Source organism: Coregonus clupeaformis, chromosome 23 (genome assembly GCF_020615455.1).
Source record: "Coregonus clupeaformis isolate EN_2021a chromosome 23, ASM2061545v1, whole genome shotgun sequence".
In the NCBI taxonomy this organism is placed as follows: Eukaryota; Metazoa; Chordata; class Actinopteri; order Salmoniformes; family Salmonidae; genus Coregonus; species Coregonus clupeaformis.
Genome location: NC_059214.1, coordinates 26,153,778 through 26,181,106, shown reverse-complemented (window position 1 = coordinate 26,181,106; position 27,329 = coordinate 26,153,778).

Here is a 27,329-nt window from a genome sequence, read left to right as displayed (position 1 = left end):
TACTGTAGGTTCTGGGATGTTAATCAGAAAATTGGTGCCTTCACACTGGGCACAGATGCCAGTTCAACGTTTAGTTTTGATTTACATTTGGTTGAGTTGTCAACTAACGTGAAATCAACAACAAATGTCACCATGTCACTGGATTTAGGTTAAAAGTTTTAAAGTTTTAAAAAAGACTAAATGCCCTTGATTTCACATTGATGGCTTTTTGCCAGTCCAATCAGTTTTCCACGTTAATTCAACGTCATCGCATAGATTTTTTGTGTTGAAGTGACGTGGAAACAATGTTGATTCAACCAGTTTTTGCCCAGTTGGTTACCTTGAAATGAGGCATTCCAGATGAACAGATAAGACAATCTTATTACACTCTGGATTCTGCTCGTGTCCTGCACTTCCCAAACTAGATATATCAGTGGTTTTTAATGTGATTGACTGGTATTTCTGAAAGGGACTAACGTTATATCAGCCCTTTACCAATATTGGATCCCTCCTATTCATGAAGTATTTTCTCATAATATCAGAAAATGAAATGCCTCCGAATGTGAATATCTTAATGTGAATTCCTACAGCCTATGGATAAAGAAACTCCTCAATGCAAATGATAAAATCACAGTTTTGACTCTACAGCAGACAGAGAGAGACAGAGAGACAGTGTGTGTGTGTGTGTGTGTGTGTGTGAGAGAGAGAGAGAGAGAGAGAGAGAGAGAGAGAGAGAGAGAGAGAGAGAGAGAGAGAGAGAGAGAGAGAGAGAGAGAGAGAGAGACAGAGAGACAGAGAGACAGAGAGAAAGAGAGAGAGAGAGAGAGAGAGAGAGAGAGACAGAGAGAGAGAGACAGAGAGACAGAGAGAGACAGAGAGAGAGAGAGAGAGACAGAGAGAGAGAGAGTAAAGAAGAAGAAAAAAACGACAGGGGAAAGAAAAGTGTGATAAAATGATAATTAGTGTTAATCTGATACCATTGCCTAGCAACAGACGATGGGCTGCAATAATGGAGTAATGAGGCTCTATTTTTATACCCTCAGTCCCGGAGAAGGATTTGGCCTCACCGGTACCTCTCATGCTCCACAGAGGGGGTCGAGGGGACGAACCACAGGCAGATTCAAAGGGTAAAGAAGAGGTTTGCAGACCTGCCTTTAAGCTGTGGGTCAATCAGACTCTTTCTTTCCTAATATCTAGCTAGAGGAGGATTTTATTCTTTTATTCAGGTGCAGCTCCAAACTTTTATGAGGGGAGGCAACGGGAGAGGACGCAGTGCCAGTCACCGGTCATCCCATAGCCAGGCGGTCATCCCATAGCCAGGCGGTCATCCCATAGCCAGGCGGTCATCCCATAGCCAGGCGGTCATCCCATAGCCAGGCGGTCATCCCATAGCCAGGCGGTCATCCCATAGCCAGGCGGTCATCCCATAGCCAGGCGCGGGCGGCATAGGAAAAGGCCAGAGTGGCAGTACTACTGCCTGCGTGTGTGTGTGTGTGTGTGTGTGTGTGTGTGTGTGTGAGAGAGAGAGACAGGGCTGCTGCCTCAGATCTCGTTGTAAAAGGGAATCCACGCCTCATTTAAATTTTTTTACCCCAAAGCCATATTATCACTTCAAAAGAATTTGTATGGACTCAGAACATTTTGTTCCTTCACAAAGTAACAGCTATATTTTGATTCGGAAACCCTGATGTCAGCAGCACTCATCGTAGTGACGTTCCATAAATATGTAGAGAAATATGAAAAGCTCAGCTGCCTGTCGTTTTCTAAATGACACTAACATGGATTATTACGGTGTAATCCACACCGGGTTATTAGAAAACACACTTTGGAGCTGAGGATAATCATTTCTTAATTTTGGCTCAATAGAAGGGTCTGATTTCCATAAATTGCTGTGCATGTTAGCAAGGCGGTTGAGTATTACATAAATTAAAACGTGGTTCTCCCTTTCCATAGAGATTGAATTAGGAAGCATGTGTGCTTGTTGAAGAGCCATTAAAGCACTAAGAAGAACAAAACAGATTGTCTCTCTCCATGCATCCACACTCAACAACTGCTTTGAAGGAGGGAGCCATCGTACGTGGGTTCAAAACTATGCTGATATTGAAGTGCTGTGATGGTAATGTTGAAAATAATATTTTATGCTACAGTAGTATCACCTCTGCTAGCAGGTTTTGGTGAAAATGCTGACGCACAGGTGAATTTATGTGGGCAGTAGGCAACTCCCGCATTCTCTTTTCTGTGGTGCCTTGCACACACCTGCAATTAAAATGGTCGATCCCCTCGGAGGGACTCTAATTCGCCACAAAATATATGCTGATGAATCATAAAGCATCCAATTTAAATCACAGATGATGAAACACGTTCATTAATACTGCGAGGTGCCGAGTGTGATATGTCAATTGGGTCATCTGGAACAGGGAGGGAGGCGATTAGTTGGCCATTTGGTCAAAGACACTGACTGTGTCCCAAATGGCACCCTATTCCCCATAGGGCTCTGGTAAAAAGTAGTGAACTATGTATGGAATAGGGGGCCATTGGGATGCCGTCACTCGCTCCACTTGGTTAGTCACACGGAAGTACTGTATGCAAATCTACTGCAGAGCTCTGAGATTGATTAAATGACTCTCTCTTTAATCATTCATACAAAAAGAAGAGACCCAACCACAGCAAAAAATGGGATCTATCAATTAAACACTTCATAAAGCCAACAGTACCAAATCAATTATCCTAGCTGGAATTCCAAATTGGAAATGAAATGAGTGTAACTTATTTTATAATGAATTATAAATCAATAATGAATGGAAAGGCATCAGTGTGTGATGTTGTATGGCCATTAGAAAACCTAATAATTGCAATTGAACCTGTACTGTAACAGTCCGATATAACAAAACAAAAAACATATAGGTTGTACAGTCACGTCCAAAATTATTGGCACTCTTTCTCTGAGAAATAGTACTAGTATAAAATAAAATAATTTTACAATTGTAGCTCAGTATTTGTATTATTTATTTTATACAGTATTTTTTGCTCATCTTTCTCAATGGTGCCAATAACTTTGGACCTGACTGTATATCAAAGGGAATGTTGCAGAAAATGTCCAGAAATGTTGCAAATATATATATTCTGTAGTGATGGACAAGGTTCTCTACAAAGGCTACACACTGCAACAGAATAATACCGGTTTTGGGGAGTGAAGTTTCAATGTTCTGAATGTTGTCTACTGACATTCCCTGGTGAGACTGTCTCAATCCCTAGTACAGGTGACAACATACAATTTACATCTTTCAAACTGATTTGAATGTACATACTATTCAAATCATACAGAATTCATATGGATTGTTCATGGTAACACTGGCAAAATTCCTAAATGTCCACTTTAAGTGTAGTGTTATACTCTGCACTTGCCTAAAACCGTTCATACTATTTTACCAACCACAGAGGAACTTTCAAATAGCTTCCCCACAAAACAACGTTTATTTCAAGTTATTTACCTTCCCAGGTATTATTTTTTCACGAGTTGAAAACTTGGAGGATGACCAGAAAGGAAGGATCTCTCATTCAGTTGTGATTGATCCATATACTGTATATACAGTATCTCACAAAAGTGAGTACACCCCTCACATTTTTGTAAATATTTGAGTATATCTTTTCATGTGACAACACTGAAGAAATGACACTTTGCTACAATGTAAAGTAGTGAGTGTACAGCTTGTACAACAGTGTAAATTTGCTGTCCCCTCAAAATAACTCAACACACAGCCATTAATGTCTAAACCGCTGGCAACAAAAGTGAGTACACTCCTAAGTGAAAATGTCAAAATTGGGCCCAATTAGCCATTTTCCCTCCCCGGTGTCATGTGACTCGTTAGTGTTACAAGGTCTCAGGTGTGAATGGGGAGCAGGTGTGTTAAATTTGGTGTCATCGCTCTCACACTCCCTCATACTGGTCACTGGAAGTTCAACATGGCACCTCATGGCAAAGAACTCTCTGAGGATCTGAAAAAAAATAATTGTTGCTTTACATAAAGATGGCCTGGGCTATAAGAAGATTGCCAAGACCCTGAAACTGAGCTGCAGCACGGAGGCCAAGACCATACAACGGTTTAACAGGACAGGTTCCACTCAGAACAGGCCTCGCCATGGTCGACCAAAGAAGTTGAGTGCACGTGCTCAGCGTCATATCCAGAGGTTGTCTTTGGGAAATAGACGTATGAGTGCTGCCAGCATTGCTGCAGAGGTTGAAGGGGTGGGGGGGTCAGCCTGTCAGTGCTCAAACCATACGCCGCACACTGCATCAAATTGGTCTGCATGGCTGTCGTCCCAAAAGGAAGCCTCTTCTAAAGATGATGCACAAGAAAGCCCGCAAACAGTTTGCTGAAGACATGCAGACTAAGGACATGGATTACTGGAACCATGTCCTGTGGTCTGATGAGATCAAGATAAACTTATTTGGTTCAGATGGTGTCAAGCATGTGTGGCGGCAACCAGGTGAGGAGTACAAAGACAAGTGTGTCTTACCTACAGTCAAGCATGGGGGTGGGAGAGTCATGGTCTGGGGCTGCATGAGTGCTGCCGGCACTGGGGAGCTACAGTTCATTGAGGGAACCATGAATGCCAACATGTACTGTGACATACTGAAGCAGAGCATGATCCCCTCCCTTCGGAGACTGGGCCGCAGGGCAGTATTCCAACATGATAACGACCCCAAACACACCTCCAAGACGACCACTGCCTTGCTAAAGAAGCTGAGGGTAAAGGTGATGGACTGGCCAAGCATGTCTCCAGACCTAAACCCTATTGAGCATCTGTGGGGCATCCTCAAACGGAAGGTGGAGGAGTGCAAGGTCTCTAACATCCACCAGCTCCGTGATGTCGTCATGGAGGAGTGGAAGAGGACTCCAGTGGCAACCCGTGAAGCTCTGGTGAACTCCATGCCCAAGAGGGTTAAGGCAGTGCTGGAAAATGATGGTGGCCACACAAAATATTGACACTTTGGGCCCAATTTGGACATTTTCACTTAGGGGTGTACTCACTTTTGTTGCCAGCGGTTTAGACATTAATGGCTGTGTGTTGTGTTATTTTGAGGGGACAGCAAATTTACACTGTTATAAAAGCTGTACACTCACTACTTTACATTGTGGCAAAGTGTCATTTCTTCAGTGTTGTCACATGAAAAGATATACTCAAATATTTTTTTAAAATGTGAGGGGTGTACTCACTTTTGTGAGATACTGTGTATATACAGTGGGGGAAAAAAGTATTTAGTCAGCCACCAATTGTGCAAGTTCTCCCACTTAAAAAGATGAGAGAGGCCTGTAATTTTCATCATAGGTACACGTCAACTATGACAGACAAAAAAAAAAAATCCAGAAAATCACATTGTAGGATTTTTTAATGAATTTATTTGCAAATTATGGTGGAAAATAAGTATTTGGTCAATAACAAAAAGTTTCTCAATACTTTGTTATATACCCTTTGTTGGCAATGACACAGGTCAAACGTTTTCTGTAAGTCTTCACAAGGTTTTCACACACTGTTGCTGGTATTTTGGCCCATTCCTCCATGCAGATCTCCTCTAGAGCAGTGATGTTTTGGGGCTGTCGCTGGGCAACACGGACTTTCAACTCCCTCCAAAGATTTTCTATGGGGTTGAGATCTGGAGACTGGCTAGGCCACTCCAGGACCTTGAAATGCTTCTTACGAAGCCACTCCTTCGTTGCCCGGGCAGTGTGTTTGGGATCATTGTCATGCTGAAAGACCCAGCCACGTTTCATCTTCAATGCCCTTGCTGATGGAAGGAGGTTTTCACTCAAAATCTCACGATACATGGCCCCATTCATTCTTTCCTTTACGGATCAGTCGTCCTGGTCCCTTTGCAGAAAAACAGCCCCAAAGCATGATGTTTCCACCCCCATGCTTCACAGTAGGTATGGTGTTCTTTGGATGCAACTCAGCATTCTTTGTCCTCCAAACACGACGAGTTGAGTTTTTACCAAAAAGTTATATTTTGGTTTCATCTGACCATATGACATTCTCCCAATCCTCTTCTGGATCATCCAAATGCACTCTAGCAAACTTCAGACGGGCCTGGATATGTACTGGCTTAAGCAGGGGGACACGTCTGGCACTGCAGGATTTGAGTCCCTGGCGGCGTAGTGTGTTACTGATGGTAGGCTTTGTTACTTTGGTCCCAGCTCTCTGCAGGTCATTCACTAGGTCCCCCTGTGTGGTTCTGGGATTTTTGCTCACCGTTCTTGTGATCATTTTGACCCCACGGGGTGAGATCTTGCGTGGAGCCCCAGATCGAGGGAGATTATCAGTGGTCTTGTATGTCTTCCATTTCCTAATAATTGCTCCCACAGTTGATTTCTTCAAACCAAGCTGCTTACCTATTGCAGATTCAGTCTTCCCAGCCTGGTGCAGGTCTACAATTTTGTTTCTGGTGTCCTTTGACAGCTCTTTGGTCTTGGCCATAGTGGAGTTTGGAGTGTGACTGTTTGAGGTTGTGGACAGGTGTCTTTTATACTGATAACAAGTTCAAACAGGTGCCATTAATAAAGGTAACGATTGGAGGACAGAGGAGCCTCTTAAAGAAGAAGTTACAGGTCTGTGAGAGCCAGAAATCTTGCTTGTTTGTAGGTGACCAAATACTTATTTTCCACCATAATTTGCAAATAAATTCATAAAAAATCCTACAATGTGATTTTCTGGATTATTTTTTCTCAATTTGTCTGTCATAGTTGACGTGTACCTATGATGAAATTTACAGGCCTCTCTCATCTTTTTAAGTGGGAGAACTTGCACAATTGGTGGCTGACTAAATACTTTTTTCCCCACTGTATATATATATCTATATATATATATACAGTGCTATGAAAAAGTATTTGCCCCCCTTCTAAATTTCTCTACTTTTGCATATTTGTGATACTGAATGTTATCAGATCTTCAACCAACAAAGTTATGCAACACCCAATTCCCCTGTGTGAAAAAGTAATTGCCCCCTTACACTCAATAACTGGTTGTGCCACCTTTAGCTGCAATGACTCCAACCAAATGCTTCCTGTAGTTGTTGATCAGTCTCTCACGTCGCTGTGGAGGAATTTTGGCCCACTCTTCCATGCAGAACTGCTTTAACTCAGTAACGTGTGGGTTTTCAAGCATGAACTGCTCGTTTCAAGTCCTGCCACAACATCTCAATTGGGATTAGGTCTGGACTTTGACTAGGCCATTCCAAAACTTCCAATTTGTTGCTTTTTAGCAATTTTCATGTAGACTTGATTGTGTGTTTTGGATCATTGTCTTGCTGCGTGACCCAGCTGCGCTTCAGCTTCAGCTCACAGACGGATGGTCTGACATTCTCCTGTAGAATTCTCTGATACAGAGCAGAATTCATGGTTCCTTCTATTAAGGCAAGTCGTCCAGGTCCTCAGGCAGCAAAGCATCCCCAAACCATCGCACCAGCACCACCATGCTTGACCTTTGGTATGATGTTCTTACTGTGGAATGAAGAGTTTGGTTTTCGCCAGGCATTACTGGAACCATGTCGTCCAAAAAGTTATACTTTTGAATCATCTGTCCATAGAACGTTCTTCCAAGAGTCTTGATGATCATCCAACTGCTTTTTGGCAAACTTGAGTCAACTTTCTGGACGAGATGGGTCCCATTATGCCTGGCGAAAACCAAACACTGCATTCCACAGTAAGAACATCATAACAAAAGTCAAGCATGGTGGTGGTGGTGTGATGGTTTGGGGATGCTTTGCTGCCTCAGGACCTGGATGGCTTGCCTTAACAGAAGGAACCATGAATTCTGCTCTGTATCAGAGAATTCTACAGGAGAATGTCAGACCATCCGTCTGTGAGCTGAAGCTGAAGCGCAGCTGGGTCATGCAGCAAGACAATGATCCAAAACACACAATCAAGTCTACATGAAAATTGCTAAAAAGCAACAAATTGGAAGTTTTGGAATGGTCAAAGTCCAGACCTAATCCCAATTGAGATGTTGTGGCAAGACTTTCATGCTTGAAAACCCACACGTCACTGAGTTAAAGCAGTTCTGCATGGAAAAGTGGGCCAGAATTCCTCCACAGCGACGTGAGAGACTGATCAACAACTACAGGAAGCATTTGGTTGGAGTCATTGCAGCTAAAGGTGGCACAACCAGTTATTGAGTGTAAGGGGGCAATTACATTTTTACACAGGGGAAAAGGTGTTGCTTAACTTTGTTTATGAAATAAATATGTAATTGTTGTGTTATTTGTTCACTTATGTTCCCTTTATCTAATATTAGGTTTTGGTTGAAGATCTGATAACATTCAGTATCACAAATATCCAAAAGTAGAGAAAATTAGAAAGGGGGCAAATACTTTTTCATAGCACTGTATACAGTGGGAAAAAAATGATTTAGTCAGCCACCAATTGTGCAGGTTCTCCCACTTAAAAAGATGAGAGAGGCCTGTAATTTTCATCATAGGTACACGTCAACTATGACAGACAAATTGAGAAAAAATAATCCAGAAAATCACATTGTAGGATTTTTTATGAATTTATTTGCAAATTATGGTGGAAAATAAGTATTTGGTCACCTACAAACAAGCAAGATTTCTGGCTCTCACAGACCTGTAACTTCTTCTTTAAGAGGCTCCTCTGTCCTCCAATCGTTACCTGTATTAATGGCACCTGTTTGAACTTGTTATCAGTATAAAAGACACCTGTCCACAACCTCAAACAGTCACACTCCAAACTCCACTATGGCCAAGACCAAAGAGCTGTCAAAGGACACCAGAAACAAAATTGTAGACCTGCACCAGGCTGGGAAGACTGAATCTGCAATAGGTAAGCAGCTTGGTTTGAAGAAATCAACTGTGGGAGCAATTATTAGGAAATGGAAGACATACAAGACCACTGATAATCTCCCTCGATCTGGGGCTCCACGCAAGATCTCACCCCGTGGGGTCAAAATGATCACAAGAACGGTGAGCAAAAATCCCAGAACCACACAGGGGGACCTAGTGAATGACCTGCAGAGAGCTGGGACCAAAGTAACAAAGCCTACCATCAGTAACACACTACGCCGCCAGGGACTCAAATCCTGCAGTGCCAGACGTGTCCCCCTGCTTAAGCCAGTACATGTCCAGGCCCGTCTGAAGTTTGCTAGAGTGCATTTGGATGATCCAGAAGAGGATTGGGAGAATGTCATATGGTCAGATGAAACCAAAATATAACTTTTTGGTAAAAACTCAACTCGTCGTGTTTGGAGGACAAAGAATGCTGAGTTGCATCCAAAGAACACCATACCTACTGTGAAGCATGGGGGGTGGAAACATCATGCTTTGGGGCTGTTTTTCTGCAAAGGGACCAGGACGACTGATCCGTGTAAAGGAAAGAATGAATGGGGCCATGTATCGTGAGATTTTGAGTGAAAACCTCCTTCCATCAGCAAGGGCATTGAAGATGAAACGTGGCTGGGTCTTTCAGCATGACAATGATCCCAAACACACCGCCAGGGCAACGAAGGAGTGGCTTCGTAAGAAGCATTTCAAGGTCCTGGAGTGGCCTAGCCAGTCTCCAGATCTCAACCCCATAGAAAATCTTTGGAGGGTGTTGAAAGTCTGTGTTGCCCAGCGACAGCCCCAAAACATCACTGCTCTAGAGGAGATCTGCATGGAGGAATGGGCAAAATACCAGCAACAGTGTGTGAAAACCTTGTGAAGACTTGCAGAAAACGTTTGACCTGTGTCATTGCCAACAAAGGGTATATAACAAAGTATTGAGAAACTTTTGTTATTGACCAAATACTTATTTTCCACCATAATTTGCAAATAAATTCATTAAAAATCCTACAATGTGATTTTCTGGAAAAAAAAATCTCATTTTGTCTGTCATAGTTGACGTGTACCTATGAGGAAAATTACAGGCCTCTCTCATCTTTTTAAGTGGGAGAACTTGCACAATTGGTGGCTGACTAAATACTTTTTTTCCCCACTGTATATATATACTGTATAGATATACAGACCAGTCAAAAGTTTGGACACACCTACTCATTCAAGGGTTTTTCTTTATATTATTTTCTACATTGTAGAATAATAGTGAAGACATCAAAACTATGAAATAACACCTCCAGGTTGTGTAAGGACTATTTTACCAAAAAGGAGAGTGATGGAGTGCTGCATCAGATGACCTGGCCTCCACAATCCCCCGACCTCAACCAAATTGAGATGGTTTGGGATGAGTCGGACGGCAGAGTGAAGGAAAAGCAGCCAACAAGTGCTCAGCATATGTGGGAACTCCTTGAAGACTGTTAGAAAAGCATTCCAGGTGAAGCTGGTTGAGAGAATGCCAAGAGTGTACAAAGCTGTCATCAAGGCAAAGGGTGGGTATTTGAAGAATCTCAAATATGAAATATATTTTGATTTGTTTAACACTTTTTTGGTTACTACATGATTCCATATGTGTTATTTCATAGTTTTGATGTCTTCACTATTATTCTACAATGTAGAAAATAGTAGAAATTAAGAAAAACCCTTGAATGAGTAGATGTGTCCAAACTTTTGACTGGTACTGTATATATCAGACGGGTTATTTTTCTCTCCTTTCTGAGAGGAATAAAACATGCCTATCCTAGAGACAGATAAGCATGTTCAGCTTTATCTGTGTGTGGGTGTCTACATATATGTCTTACAGCACTAGAATTTGGAATAACAAGGTAAAGGGGTAATTTTCCTAATGCAGTACTCCATCTCTGAAGACCCCACTGAAGTCCCCACTTCTCAAGCAAATGACAGTCGATCACAACAGCCATTGTGGTTCTGAGAAATGGTTTGAAGTTTCATTCTCACACGACCGCAGTCCCTATGTATTCACTCCAATACTGTACGTATGCATGAGGGCTTTTCACATCCTCAGAGATAGATCCATCAACAATGGTCATTATACTTAATTGCACACCGGGGCTGATTATCAGCTTTAATATCTAGCAATTACTAAGACGCTGCTTTTGTGTTGCCCAAGTGTAGAACAGAGGGACCTGATTGCATTCATCAAAGCATCACCACACATACCCACTGCCTGTCACTAATATTACAGCTCTATTAGAAACTCCAACATCTATAAGAGGGGGTGATAGTCATAAAGATACACTATATGTACAAAAGTATGTGGACACCCCTTCAAATTAGTGGATTGGGCTATTTCAGCCACACCAGTTACTGACAAGTGTATAATTTAGAGCACACAGCCATGCAATCTCCATAGACAAACATTTGCAGTAGAATGGCCTTACTGAAGAACTCAGTGACTTTCAACGTGGCACCGTCATAGGATAGCACTTTTCCAACAAGTCAGTTCGTCAAATTTCTGCCCTGCTAGAGCTGCCCCAGTCAACTGTAAATGCTGTTATTGTGAAGTGGAAACGTCTAGGAGCTACAACGGCTCAGCCACGAAGTGGTAGGCCACATAAGCTCACAGAACGGGACCGCTGAGTGCTGAAGGTTGTAGCGCGTAAAAATTGTCTGTCCTCGGGTTGCAACACTAACTACCAAGTTCCAAACTGACTCTGGAAGCAATGTCAGCACAAGAACTGTTGGTCGGGAGCTTCATGAAATGAGTTACCATGGCCCAACAGCCACACACAAGCCTAAGATCACCATGTGCAATGCCAAGTGTTGACTGGAGTGGTGTAAAGCTCGCCGCCATTGGACTCTGGAGCAGTGGATACACGTTCTCTGGAGTGATGAATCATGCTTCACCATCTGTCAGTCCAACAGACAAATCTAAGTTTGACGGATGCCAGGAGAACGCTGCCTGCCCTAATGCATAGTGCCAACTGTAAAGTGTGGTGGAGGAGGAATAATGGCTGGGGCTGTTTTTCATTAGTTCCAGTGAAGGGAAATCTTAACGCTACAGCATACAATTACATTCTAGATGATTCTGTGCTTCCAACTTTGTGGCAACAGTTTGAGGAAGACCCTTTCCTGTTTCAGCATGACAATGCCCCCGTGCACCAAGCGTGGTCCATACAGAAATGGTTTGTCGAGATCGGTGTGGAAGAACTTGAATGACCTGCACAGAGCCCTGACCTCAACCCCATCGAACACCTTTGGGATGATTTGGAATGCCGACTGCGAGCCAGGCCTAATCGCCCAACATCAGTGCCCGACCTCACTAATGCTCGTGGCTGAATGGAAGCAAGTCCCTGCAACAATTTTCCAACATCTAGTGGAAAGCCTTCCCAGAAGAGTGGAGGCTGTTATAGCAGCAAAGGGGGAACCAACTCCATATTAATGCCCATGATTTTGGAATGAGATGTTCGACGACCACTGTTTCCCGTGTATATCAAGAATGGTCCACCACCCAAAGGACATCCAGCCAACTTGACACAACTGTGGGAAGCATTGGTATCAACATAGGGCAGCATCCCTGTGGAATGCTTTCGACAAGTCCACACCACGATGAATTGAGGCTGTTCTGAGGGCAAAAGGGGGTGCAACTCAATATTAGGAAGGTGTTGTTAATGTTTTGTACACTCAGTGCACATGTACCTGTAACCCCTCTTCTGAAAAAATGACAAACTACATAAAATGTTGTTCACAAAAATAATGGCTTGTTTTGGTCCTATAGGATCCTACCATCAAACATGTTTAAATGATTTTGAAAACCACATGCAAGTACATTGCATTTTTTTAAAATCATACTTTAAGTCCTTGAACACCTCTCTAGATTGTGACATTGCAGTAGGAGGGGAAAGGTTAAATGAATATATGTGCTCATAAAATATTAAAGTTTGGTGGAAATAAAGTTGAACATAAGGCAATCTGACAAAGCCGAAGCTATTTCCAGAGCTGTTCTTCTCACCTCAGCTCAGTGTGGGAGTTAATTTAAACAGTCTGTGAACATTTTAAGGTGTGAGATTGTTTTAATTTGTACATGATCATTTGATTGTGAACGTTCCGAATGAGAACTTGAGAAGTATCTCACACACCATAGCACAGCTTATGGAAATCAAGTGCCATTATAATTTAGAATTTGTTTTTGTGTATGTGCCTATTTTTTGGGTGTAATTAAAGCTATCACGTATGTGCTGTTAATTAGAAAAAAGAGTGTGTAGCAAGAAGCATAACCAATAAATGTGAGAAAAAACAACAACTCTGTGAATGGTGTCTGACAGATAGACTCTTGCTTGTTATGAGTTATGATTGCTATGTTTGTTTCAAAAAGTGACAGCTCGTCAGTAGAAGTCAACTAACATCAAATGATTATAAAACCATATGGGTATTACTGCATTATGCAAATGATGAGATAAAGTTAATCATCAAAAGGAACACTATGTCATATCTTTTTACTCCCTGACGAAGGCCATGCAGCCGAAACGTTGTTTCCATTGAACATGCCATACAAATAAAGGCATTTTAATTAATTATATGAAGAGTGTCTTGGTCCTCCTTTCTTTTTGATGACCAATGTACCCCTTTTACCAAAGAGCACCTTCTGTCTACTAAAATCTACTATTGTGTACCTTAGCAGCATTTCCCTTCCTTCTTTTTTTCTACTATGATGACAATCTTGGATGCACAATATATCCTGAGAAAGACACTAACAGGGTAGCATGTGACTATTTTAAATAAGCAAAGATTATTCACATTTTCACAGCAAGAACACCTAGTATGAATAAAGGTCTCTATACACAACATTAAGTAGAGAGATAGTCTTCAGGTCATGTAACAAAGAGATACACATATATTTCTGTACATAAACTAAATCTAGTCAAGAACATTACGAATTTACTTCAAACGATTAAGATCATTTCTTTGCATATAGGTGGTGTGCGATGCACAGTGGGGGATCTTTATAATCTCATTGTGTGTAATTGACAGGTTTAATGTTTTTATTTTCTCTTGAAGGAGAAAAACATCCTGTATTTGGAAGAGGTTAACAGTTTAACATAAGGTATGGAGACATACATTATAAATAACATGCATGCATACTGCCTGGAAGGCAACATCAGAGATTTATTATAAACATTACCATGGCAGAAACACAGGTCAACCTAGCCTGGTGCTGCTGGAATTCTCAGGTAGGGGTTTCCTTCCAGAACAACAAGAACTCCTTAATTTGTGAGAATCTTTCTTTAGCAACATGAATGTCTCTAACCAATTCATCCTCTCTTGAACAAAGAAAGTTGTCACATATTTACTGTTCTTTGCTATTTCAGGACAGACCGTCCACCAAAATGTGACAAAATAACATCCCAACAGCATTTTCCCACTTTTGAATGAAACATTATGACAATTATTTATGTTATATTCCTGTCATGTACTACATGAATGGGTTACGTCAAAGTATAGAAACATTTGTTATAGTTATTAATCATTCATTGTTGGCAGGGGCCCAATTGTTAATGTTTTTAAAATGAATAAGTCTAGTGTTTGAGACAGTAGACTACTGTAGTTTGCTGTGCTTTGAAGCAAGCAAGCTTTTGTGTTACAGAAATGGAGAAACAGAAGAAGCGCAGAAGTGGCTGCTGTCTCTTGTCTTTTTCTGGCATATCTCTTCCATGATTGCTTCCCTTTTCGTCCCATGGGGCCACACAACACAATTTCCTGAAGTAGCCAAACATCGCAGCACCTTTGTCCGGATGCACTCCGGAGTCATAAGACATTCAGCATGCCAGATAGCACATGGGGATTGTACCTGGTTGTTTCCTTGCAGACAAAACAACACAGAAAGTGTGCAAGGTGGGGAGGCATCACATCAATCTTTTATAAACCTGAGTGTCAGCGGTTTCAGAGCCGATTCTGTTTTTACTCCCTGACAACCCAAGCTTATAGCCTATAGCCGTCAGTCGCAGGGAAGGGAAGGACAATGATGAGGTACAAGAGATGGTGCGGTATCAGCCCTCACCTTATTGCCAATTATGGTTAGTACAATGCAAGCAGTTACAGTAGCTGTATGGTTTCACTAGCCTAAATCGTTTCCGACACATCCACCTGGTCTGTCCATTCCCAGGCACATCCACCTGGTCTGTCCATTCCCAGGCACATCCACCTGGTCTGTCCATTCCCAGGCACATCCACCTGGTCTGTCCATTCCCAGGCACATCCACCTGGTCTGTCCATTCCCAGGCACATCCACCTGGTCTGTCCATTCCCAGGCACATCCACCTGGTCTGTCCATTCCCAGGCACATCCACCTGGTCTGTCCATTCCCAGGCACATCCACCTGGTCTGTCCATTCCCAGGCACATCCACCTGGTCTGTCCATTCCCAGGCACATCCACCTGGTCTGTCCATTCCCAGGCACATCCACCTGGTCTGTCCATTCCCAGGCACATCCACCCTGGTCTGTCCATTCCCAGGCACATCCACCTGGTCTGTCCATTCCCAGGCACATCCACCTGGTCTGTCCATTCCCAGGCACATCCACCTGGTCTGTCCATTCCCAGGCACATCCACCTGGTCTGTCCATTCCCAGGCACATCCACCTGGTCTGTCCATTCCCAGGCACATCCACCTGGTCTGTCCATTCCCAGGCACATCCACCTGGTCTGTCCATTCCCAGGCACATCCACCTGGTCTGTCCATTCCCAGGCACATCCACCTGGTCTGTCCATTCCCAGGCACATCCACCTGGTCTGTCCATTCCCAGGCACATCCACCTGGTCTGTCCATTCCCAGGCACATCCACCTGGTCTGTCCATTCCCAGGCACATCCACCTGGTCTGTCCATTCCCAGGCACATCCACCTGGTCTGTCCATTCCCAGGCACATCCACCTGGTCTGTCCATTCCCAGGCACATCCACCTGGTCTGTCCATTCCCAGGCACATCCACCTGGTCTGTCCATTCCCAGGCACATCCTGGCAATCATGATATCAGGAGATGTGGAGCTACACAAATCACAATAAACCCACTTTATAGGCCTGTGAATCCTGGAGCTGAATCATCTCTACCGCAGCCTCTGCCATCGTTTTCAGGGTGATAAACATGGTAGAAAAATGAAATGTTGTAATAAAAAAATCAGTTGGATGAGGGTTTGTTACACCCTTCAGTATCGAAACTCCTTCGAACACACAAGCCAATATGGGGTATTGTATTACAGATGTGTACGAAATGCGTTATGACACAGTAATAAAGGGTTTTCTTGTAAGTTTGCAAATTGGCTGGATAACTTGTCATCTTATGTGGATGGATCTTTTCAGAAAACAGTATGAATTCCTGACTGATTAAACATAACATAGTTCAGGTCTGATAGTACCTAATTGCTTTGACTATGCTTATTCATTAAGGCATAAGAGAAAAATCACTGCATGAGGTCTTTAAGAAGCAATACTAATTTTCATCAGAACATCCTCATGCATATTAGGACATTAGTGTATTACTTTTAATAGGCCTACATCAGTTTTGGATTTGAATGTGTAGTTCACAGCATGACAACCAAGCATTGTTGTATTGATTTTCCTCCTATCCTGTGGGACTTTCTCCCCACACATCCTCCGTTTTATAATGACAACTGACCCATTCAGATGTGCCAGTGTTGCATAGACCATGCGATGGGAGCAGGACAGAAACAACATGCAGTGGCCTTACGATCAGCAGCTGAGTTGTTTAATCTAGCCCCAGTGAGTTGTCACAGGACTGCCATGCCAAGCAGCTGGCTTCTGAAGAGACAGACCGGCCAACCTGTTCACTATCCCTTTCATCGCCCAATGATAATTCCTCCAAATATCAAAGCACATATTATACCTGTATCCCTAGTGTGTAGGGAATAGATTGCGACGAACCGAACGTCTCACTTCATACAGGCTTAAAACGCAGCAAGAAACTGTTATTTGCACCCTCTGCTTTCAGATAACACCGGATAACATTTTAATCTGCGCAAAGGTTAATTAAATGACAGAGAGAAGGAGACGGGAGTCAAGGATGGCTCTGTTACTAGAGCTATTAAGCAGGAGAGAATAAATGTCACCTTACTCGCGTACTCTCTGCCAATCCCTCGACATTTCAGATACTCATTAATGAGAATCACTTGTTCTTGATCTTTACTTAAAACAAACATGACCATTTTTACTCTGTCCCATGGAAGCTGGTGCTTTCTGATTCTTTATGCTTTCCGGCTGCTGTGGAATTCGATACAGTACTGTTTATTTTCTGTAAAGATCGTTATTTCAGGAAAAAGCATAAGTTAAAGCGTGTTGGGTTTCCTATTCCTCACAGAAGCCCCAGGACAATTTTCCAAGAGCTGGGTCCTTCCACCACCACCGTTCAGATGTATATTGATAAATATTGACACAGTCAGTGTATGAGAACAAAGTCAAATATCATCTCAAATGGTTTGTCCTCTACAATGTGGTGAGATTTCAAAGTTGACACTATACACAATGAAGAGGCAAGAAAGAGAACACCTTGTCTCGAGGCAGTGTTTCAAAGCAAACGTAAAAACAAAATGTTTTCAGGTACGTATGAAAGCAATAAATTGCAAGAAGAAGATAGTTAAGAGGAGCAGGAGCTGTATTGTCGACACAATATTTCCATGATGGCGCTTAAACTTCCAAGGAGCTGTACTTTTCAGTGATCTTTATGAGGTAATGGAAGAAGACAGCGCTGACAGCTGAACACGTCCACGTTCATGAGACTCACACTCTGATGGTGAGCGAATATTAATGAATGTTTTTACTTAATTACAGAGAATACGGCAACCTGTCAAATGAGGATTAATCAGTTTGGATTGAGAACAGATTAGGCCTGGGTTGCGTTAACAAACTGTATTTCTGGATGCGGTGCTTCTGTGTTTTCCTCAGAGGCAAGCGACGCCTCCACAATTAATCAAATGTAAACAACAGCAGGACAACTGCAGAATGTGGGCCTGTGAAGGAAGGATGATTAACATATGACAGCCAACTCCACTGACACTGGCTCATCATTAAAGACTGCAGAAATTGATATAAATTGATCAGCTACAAAAGTTTACAGTTGAGGAGGTGTCTTCACCAAGTCTAATTTGGGACGGAATTTCTTGCATGACTTTCAACATATAATTCCAACAATAGAAACGTATTCGGTCAGGGAAACAGTGTAGGAAGTAACAACTAAATTAACTCAGAAATAATGGCCTGTATGACGCAGGCATGCAATTTGACGATAATCCAGATGAACCTAATGAGAAAACAACACAAGTTTCTTACCAACTCCAGCCTCATAAACTACTGTGTTTCTAATGAATGCAGGGTATTTTTCCACCTTTGCTCCCAAGGTAAAAGTCACGCAGCATGGTGCCATAAGTGAAATGCCAGCAAGATGCCGGCAAAAACTGGATTTCGACAATTAGACAGGATTAGGTGGTGTTTTTATTGAACTTTTATTTATTCAGGGGAGCCCAATTGAGACCAGCGTCTCATTTACAATGGTGCCCTGAAAACAAACAACTCACAACATGATAATTCAATAAATCAATAAAACAGCAAAAAATCACCTACAGGATACAGCAGATACAGGCACACCACATCTCAACAACACTAATAAACCACCACATCTCAACAACACTAATAAACCACCACATCTTAACAACACTAATAAACCACCACAATCAACCAAAACACTTGCAAACCTCAGTGAATTCATCCCTCATCGGTGTTCTAAACTACTCTATTGGCACCAGGGATTCAAGATTTAATGACGTTTGTAAATTATTCCAAACATAGGGGGGCGTTTAAACTAAAGGGTGATTTACTTAGGTTGGTAGTAGAGACACGAGGGACCTCAAGAGTTAACCAACCCTGTGAGCGGGTTTGGTGCCCCTTATTTTTACGGAGAAGTGAGATATGTTGGAAGCTTGTGCAGAAGAGCTTTGTAAACAAAAAGTGAGAAGTGAAGTAATCTACGGGATTTAAACATGCACTATGCAGAAATCGCTCCGCCATTTCCTGGTTGCTAAAATGGTAATAGTTCGCTTAATTTCAATTTATGTGACAAAACAAGCAAGTATAGTGTAGAGAATCATTGTACCATCTAAACTGCTGTGAAACATATTTTCCATAACCAAAAGTATTGTATTTTCAGCTGTTTGAAGCTGGTGTACAAAAACGAAAGTAAAAGACGCAAAAACCAAATTTAAGAACGGGAAGCATAGAAATAGCACACATAGAACAGATCTACCGCTTCTTAGACTTACTTTCAATGAGAATGACAGATGTTTCTATGTGAATTTGGTCGGGTCGCCCAACAAGTTACATACTGCAGCCTTAAGAGCAGTCCAGCCAACCTTCTGACAATGCCTCTACCAAACACAAACTCCAAAACAGCAGTCAGAGACAAACAGAACATTGGGCTGCTGGGCATGTTCTCAACTCATCTCCAAAGAAATTATTGATGATATAAATAGACATTTTCTTTCAAACACCCCCATCCCTTTTTCCCTCCTCTCTCTATTGCATTCTGACACCGTTAAGAAAAGCAAGAGATCTCTTAATTATCACTTCCTCTTCAGTGTAACAATTAACGCTTTGAACACACCATGAGATACTTGCGTCAATTTAAATATCTGACCTTACTGCTCATCAAAGAACCGTCTGGGGATGGATGTATAATGTGATGCTTGGCTCCAACAGGTTGAGGCCGGGGGTATCACATTAAAATCAACACTTTGCCATTCAGGAAAATCTTTCTGCAAACTGTAGATGATCATTTTCATGATTATTTGCTCCTAACTCTGTTTTTTCTCCCTTACAGCTCTGCAATTATGCATCTGGCAGAGCTGTGCAAATAGATACTGAAGGTGTTGTTGACTTCCGTTGTCTAGGTTTTAACGACGGTCTGTTTTATTATCCTCTTACAGATATTTTGCTTTCCCCCTCTTCCACCAATTGTGCCTCTAAGGCTGCGTTTAGACAGTTAGCTCAATTCTGATCTTTTTTCCACAAATTATTTTCTTACCAATCACATCAGATCTTTTTCAGAGCTGATCTGATTGTTCAAAAGACCAATGACTGTAAAAAAAAAAAATATCAGAATTGTGCTGCCTGTATAAATGAAGCCTAATCGTAATTAGTGCTGATTTGGTGAATAAGAAAACTACCCTGATTAGGCCTATATCACAGACACTGAGGTTTATTTGAAGCTAGTTGAAGCTATTTGAGTAATGCCATCATAGCCAGTGGTGTCCCTTTTTTAATTGCTGGGGCTCCATTCTCCCTCTTGACCTGCCTCCATGCACAATGGATAAGACTCAGTCAGGTGCCTGCTGCCTCGCCGAGCATTAATCATCTGTGTCTACTCAGGGGCACTCGGTGGCTCACGCTCCAAACAGCACGGCATTCTGGGTGAAGGTTGCCTGACAGCAACATGCAGAACTCCTAAATGTTATCTTCCAAACCCACAAGGGCCTGGAGCACAAGCAGCCCCGAAAGGACAACAGAGGGTCCCATCTGCTGACAACGACATCATTGAACTATACAAGATAATCGCACCTCCTCTGAATAGAGAATTTATTAAAGGGGTATAATTAATTCCCCAGCTTCTTTTCAGGTCCAAAATGTCATATTTCATATTATATATTTTCTTATTTTCATACTTTCTTCTGCAGTATTCCTTGGTCAGACATTACAAATCAGTTGCTGTATAGGCTCTTGGTTATGTTTGTCTTATCATGATTCATGCCCTATTGAAGAAGAGAAGATACATGATGAATTCCAGTGTTTATGGCTTTAAACTGTATCTCTTATTCCTTATAATACAGAGCTCCGTAAGAGACAGAGTGCTTTAGTAGTTGGCAGCTGAGTAATGATGCTAAATGAAAAGTGGCACCAGCATCAACTGTGGTCCGCCCCTGGTGCCAGTCTCTGCTTCTTTATTAGCCTTTTACACAGGATCAGGTGCACCGCTGTGACAGGCCTGACAGGGAACAAGGACAGGGGAAATAAGATAAACACACAATTCATCACGCACACATTTTCATCTGATGTATGATGAGGGGCCGTCGTGATGTCTTAACGTGAAACGTTACAATCCATTAGCTCTCGTAACAAAGATAGCCATCAATGCCACGGCAACTCCAGCTTGCGACTTGGGTTAATTATCTGCCTTAATTGTTACTGACCCTCCCTCCCCTCGCACCCCCCTACTGGGTACGTGATCTGCGTGCATTACCACACTAACCACAGATTATTTTGTCAGTGCAGCGTGGGCCAATTTGCATTCAGTGTGCATTTCATTACCTTGTGGCGTGATGAGCTAGACAGAGTTTTGCATTTGCACACTACTCCATAATTGCCGCGGCTCAATTTCCACCTGCCTTGGCCTTCACAAATGTAATTTTATCTTTACTGTGAACACAGCTGTGCATTACCTCCACTTCCTTGTGCCTTCCAGGTTCAATGACGCCTCATGTCATGCTTGTTACAGTGGTCTTATCACCAGCTTTGTTTGTGCTGGTTAATGTTTGTTGGAGTGGAGAAAGGTGTCTGAGACATGTAGCTACTGTCGACCCTGTTTGATGGAGGCGGTAGGCACTAGGTAGAAACGAGTATGTGCCTCTGCCTTTGTGCCTGGGACAAGAAGGTAGCCTTCTACAAGTAGGGTAAAAAGCCAAAGGTCAGAAATATGCAGCTTCTGTAGACCTTGTTTGTTGGCCGTTGGTATATGCAGAAACAAATGTGCGCCACCGCCTGGGACAAGAAACTATAGTGTCATTCAGGTAGCCTACAGTAGGGTAGAAGGCCAAATAACACAGTATTGGGGACTTCTCTCCCTCCTGTAATTGCCTTCCAATACAGACCCCCTGGGAAGCTGGTTTGCTATAGTCCTTTCTCTGAAAAAGAAAAATCTATGCCACATGAAAGCCAACATCCACTTGTGTTCCTGGTGTGCTGGTTGGATGAAAAGGTGGCTGAGGTAAGGCAATAAGGCAGTATTACTGAAAATTTCATTTCCAATTCCCCGGCACAGCTTCTCCACACTGTCGAATCGCATCCAGTTGGGGCTGAGATTGTAATCTGTCGGGGGGATGAGGGTGGTGTGTATGGTGACAGCCAGCAAGTTTCAAAGCACAGATCGTAAATCACCAGTGGTATGAAGTACTTAAGTAAAAATACAACTTAAGTCTTTTTTTGGGGTATCTGTACTTCACTATTTATGTTTTTGACAACTTTTGCTTTTACTTCACTACATTCCTAAAGAAAACAATGTACTTTTTACTCCATACATTTTCCCTGACACCCAAAAGTACTCTTACATTTTTGAATACTTAGCAGGACAGGAAAATGGTCAAATTCACGCATTATCAAGAGAACATCCCTGGTTATCTCTACTGCCTCTGATCTGGCGGACTCACTAAACACTAATGCTTCATTTGTAAAGATGTCTGATTGTAGGAGTGTGCCCCTGGCTATTCATACATTTTAAAAACAAGAAAATGGTGCTGTCTGGTTTGCTTAATATAAGGAATTTGAAATGATTTATATATGTTTACTTTTGATACTTAAGTATATTTTAGCAATTGCATTTACTTTTGATACTTAAGTATATTTAAAACCAAATACTTTTATACTTTTACTCAAGTAATATTTTACTGGGTGACTTTCACTTTTACTTGAGTCATTTTCAAGTAAGGTATCTTTACTTTTACTCAAGTATGACAATTGGGTACTTTTTCCACCACTGCAAATCACAAAGGTGGATCTCATCTGTTTGACTGTTGTGCCTCAGATTACAATGCAGAAAAACCAGCAAACCGAGAAGAGTAGGAGGTGGAAGTCACTTGCAAGCCACAACGTACTTTTCTTAGAATGTTTCCTGTAGACCTACGTTAGCCTTTTGTCTTCAGGTGTGTGATGATACAACAGGAAGAAAGACCTCCATCATCAGCAAACATTTTTTCATGGCCAGAACGCCCATGTCTATTTCAGACACTGTTGTTTATTTCAAAGGCCGCTCCTTTCAGTCAGTGTCCACTAATAATCTGCAGTTTAGGTCCGATACTTTACCCACGCAACTATGATCCCCACAGCATCCGGAGGAAGACATCCATAACATTGATGACTGTGGACTATTAATAGTATAAAAGGAGATATGTATTTCTTATTTTCTTCATCTCGGTCCTCCCCCTCCCTCTGTGTTGTTCATTTTCCAGGGCAGTAGCAATAGAGAACTGAGCTGTGGGGAGTGTGGGTTGAGGGTGTGGGTGTCCTATGTTCTCCTGGCCCTCACCCACTGGGGTGAGTCAGAGAGGGGCTTGAAGTGGAGCTCATACACGCACACCACCGCTCAACTCCCTTACTCCCACTCACTCACTCACTTACCACAAAGCAAAGCCACTTCCTCAAACTATTCCTCGCCCATGGGGGGTCTTCAAAAAACGAATCTCACAATTATAAAACATTTTCTGGATGTTTTTTCCTCTCCTTAATGCTAGGCTGTTGCTCTTTTTCTTCATATGGTATGACGCACGCACTGTTCAGATCCGACTTTGCCAAAGGCCCGACACAGCTTGGCATCCTCTTCTGGTGCATTTTCTAGCAAATCCTTTTAACCCGGTTTGCCATCAATGCCACTCTGTGTTTTCAGATACAACCCGTCATACAACTAGTTCCAATAATGATGATTAAAATGTGCAGGAGTGATGCCGATTAGCATGAGCAACAAAACCTCAGCAAACCCACACAAATGTACAGGCATCATTCAGACTAAATGGATCATCAACCGCAGCATAAATGCAATCTCAATACTTAAATGAAACACCTTATTTTCCTGAATTCTGAAGAAAAAAAAAGTGATGGTCTAACTGCCCTGGAGAAAAATACATTGAAACCCCTCTGGCAATACTGGATGATATATGAGCCCATCAACACTGGGATAAATATGAATGAGGCAGGGTCAACCGGCCAGTAAAGTGTAGTCTCAGGGAGCCAATACAGCAATGAATACTATGGCAAGAGCCGATCTGGGGGTTGGTGGTGGATACTCAGAGGGGAGCAGATTGCTCCATTATACCAGGCTAAAGTTGGGCTAAATAAGAGCAGGGCTAAAGCCTATACCCCCCAATTTAAACCAGGGAGACAGTGGCAAACACCTCCCAGGGAAAGAGGGTTTGCGATCAATTGACAGATAAATAACCAGGGTGGAGAGTGGTGAGGAGGGTTACACTCTATTGGAGTCCACCGCTGCGAAATGTGACACAAAACCCCCCAGGGAGCAACTATATTTAAGGAGATGGAGCATCCGAAATCCGCTCTGTCTGGTTTTGTTGTGGGATCCGAGGGACACTGCCTGCTGCCTGCAGCCTCGACATATAGTGCATTCCAAATGGCACCGTATTCCCAATGTAGTGCACAACTTTTGAGCAGGGCCCATAGGGCTCTAGTCAAAAGTAGTGCACTATATAGGGAATGGGATGTCATTTGGGACACAGTGTGGATTTGCACTGTCAGTGGAGGATCAGGGGGAAATAACCTCTGCATGCACCTGGGGAGTCAGTATATTGGTCTGCAGCTGTAAAGCCAGCCAGCCAGCACAGCCATCAACATGGGCCAGGGAGATAAGCCAAAAGCTGTCACGTCCTGTTGATGACTGTATTGTTCTGGACACTAAAGGGATTTCTCACTGAATGGCCAATGTAGAATACAATCTTCAGCTATCTTGCATTGAGGCAACAATACCTCAATTGTAATTCTGATCCTGTCCTCTGTTGGTTGGTTAATTACAATAGCAGCTTCTCTTTCAAAGGGAAAATATTAATTGATATTTACTGATCTTAATGTCAACATTAGACAATATTTAAAATTGTATCTTTATAGGCCTAGGCTATGTTTTCACCAGTTGAGCATTATTTCATTCATTTTCTTAATTCATAAATGTTCTCAGTCTAATTAAATCTCCTAAATATAAGATTGTTTGCTCAAGCTACAGCATATTACCAGCAGGAATGTTCTTCATGAACCATACAGCAAGGATTGAAAATACATAACTACTCTTTAATATCCATAAAAGCCATAGAGTCCATTTCTATTTCCGGTTTTTCTTATGAGTTTATTGGAGTGTTTTGCATAATTTCATTTTTTAGTTCTCCCCTCAGTGAGGCAGATTTCAGTTTGAGGGTGCCTGCCTACACATCTCGACAGCTCCAAACAGAGCTCTCCTCTCTCAGCTGCATATGCAGGGCTGTGGCACTGGCCCTCCTCTTGATCAACGCTGCCTGTCCTCCCACACAGGAGTTATGTAAAGATAACAGGGTATCAGATAACCCGTCACTTCACAGAAGTATGCACCATGCACGTCAGTAACTGGCTTCTGTAAAGTATCAATCAGTCTGGGGCTACAGGGAGAGGGTTTGCTTTACCTGAACCTGGCCATTCTCTCTGCTGCATTGACGCCATTGAGGTTTACAAGCAATTCCCCACATAAATGAATCAGACAGCGACAAACAGACAGATATTATGCAGGCAAAGAAAGATACAGTGCATTCGGAAAGTATTCAGACCCCTTCCCTTTTTCCAAATGTTGTTACGTTACAGCCTTATTCTAAAATGGATTTAAAAAATAAGTATTCAGACCATTTCCTATGAGACTCGAAATTGAGATCAAGTGCATCCTGTTTCCATTGATCATCCTTGAGATGTTTCTACAACTTGATTGGAGTCCACCTGTGGTAAATTCAATTGATTGGACAGGATGTGGAAAGGCACACACCCGTCTATATACAGTGAGGGAAAAAAGTATTTGATCCCCTGCTGATTTTGTACGTTTGCCCACTGACAAAGAAATGATCAGTCTATAATTTTAATGGTAGGTTTATTTGAACAGTGAGAGACAGAATAACAACAAAAAAATCCAGAAAAACCCATGTCAAAAAAAATTATGAATTGATTTGCATTTTAATGAGGGAAATAAGTATTTGACCCCTCTGCAAAACATGACTTAATACTTGGTGGCAAAACCCTTGTTGGCAATCACAGAGGTCAGACGTTTCTTGTAGTTGGCCACCAGGTTTGCACACATCTCAGGAGGGATTTTTGTCCCACTCCTCTTTGCAGATCTTCTCCAAGTCTTTAAGGTTTCGAGGCTGACGTTTGGCAACTCGAACCTTCAGCTCCCTCCACAGATTTTCTATGGGATTAAGGTCTGGAGTCTGGCTAGGCCACTCCAGGACCTTAATGTGCTTCTTTTTGAGCCACTCCTTTGTTGCCTTGGCCGTGTGTTTTGGGTCATTGTCATGCTGGAATACCCATCCACAACCCATTTTCAATGCCCTGGCTGAGGGAAGGAGGTTCTCACCCAAGATTTGACGGTACATGGCCCCGTCCATCGTCCCTTTGATGCGGTGAAGTTGTCCTGTCCCCTTAGCAGAAAAACACCCCCAAAGCATAATGTTTCCACCTCCATGTTTGAAGGTGGGGATGGTGTTCTTGGGGTCATAGGCAGCATTCCTCCTCCTCCAAACACAGCGAGTTGAGTTGATGCCAAAGAGCTCGATTTTGGTCTCATCTGACCACAACACTTTCACCTAGTTCTCCTCTGAATCATTCAGATGTTCATTGGCAAACTTCAGACGGGCCTGTATATGTGCTTTCTTTAGCAGGGGGACCTTGCGGGCGCTACAGGATTCCAGTCCTTCACGGCGTAATGTGTTACCAATTGTTTTCTTGGTTTCTATGGTCCCAGCTGCCTTGAGATCATTGACAAGATCCTCCCGTGTAGTTCTGGGCTGATTCCTCACCGTTCTCATGATCATTGCAACTCCACGAGGTGAGATCTTGCATGGAGCCCCAGGCAGAGGGAGATTGACAGTTATTTTGTGTTTCTTCCATTTGTGAATAATCGCACCAACTGTTGTCACCTTCTCACCAAGCTGCTTGGCGATGGTCTTGTAGCCCATTCCAGCCTTGTGTAGGTCTACAATCTTGTCCCTGACATCCTTGGAGAGCTCTTTGGTCTTGGCCATGGTGGAGAGTTTGGAATCTGATTGATTGATTGCTTCTGTGGACAGGTGTCATTTATACAGGTAACAAGCTGAGATTAGGAGCACTCCCTTTAAGAGTGTGCTCCTAATCTCAGCTCGTTACCTGTATAAAAGACACCTGGGAGCCAGAAATCTTTCTGATTGAGAGGGGGTCAAATACTTATTTCCCTCATTAAAATGCAAATCAATTTATAACATTTTTGACATGCGTTTTTCTGGATTTTTTTGTTGTTATTCTGTCTCTCACTGTTCAAATAAACCTACAGTGGGGAAAAAAGTATTTAGTCAGCCACCAATTGTGCAAGTTCTCCCACTTAAAAAGATGAGAGAGGCCTGTAATTTTCATCATAGGTACACGTCAACTATGACAGACAAAATGAGAAAAAAATTCCAGAAAATCACATTGTAG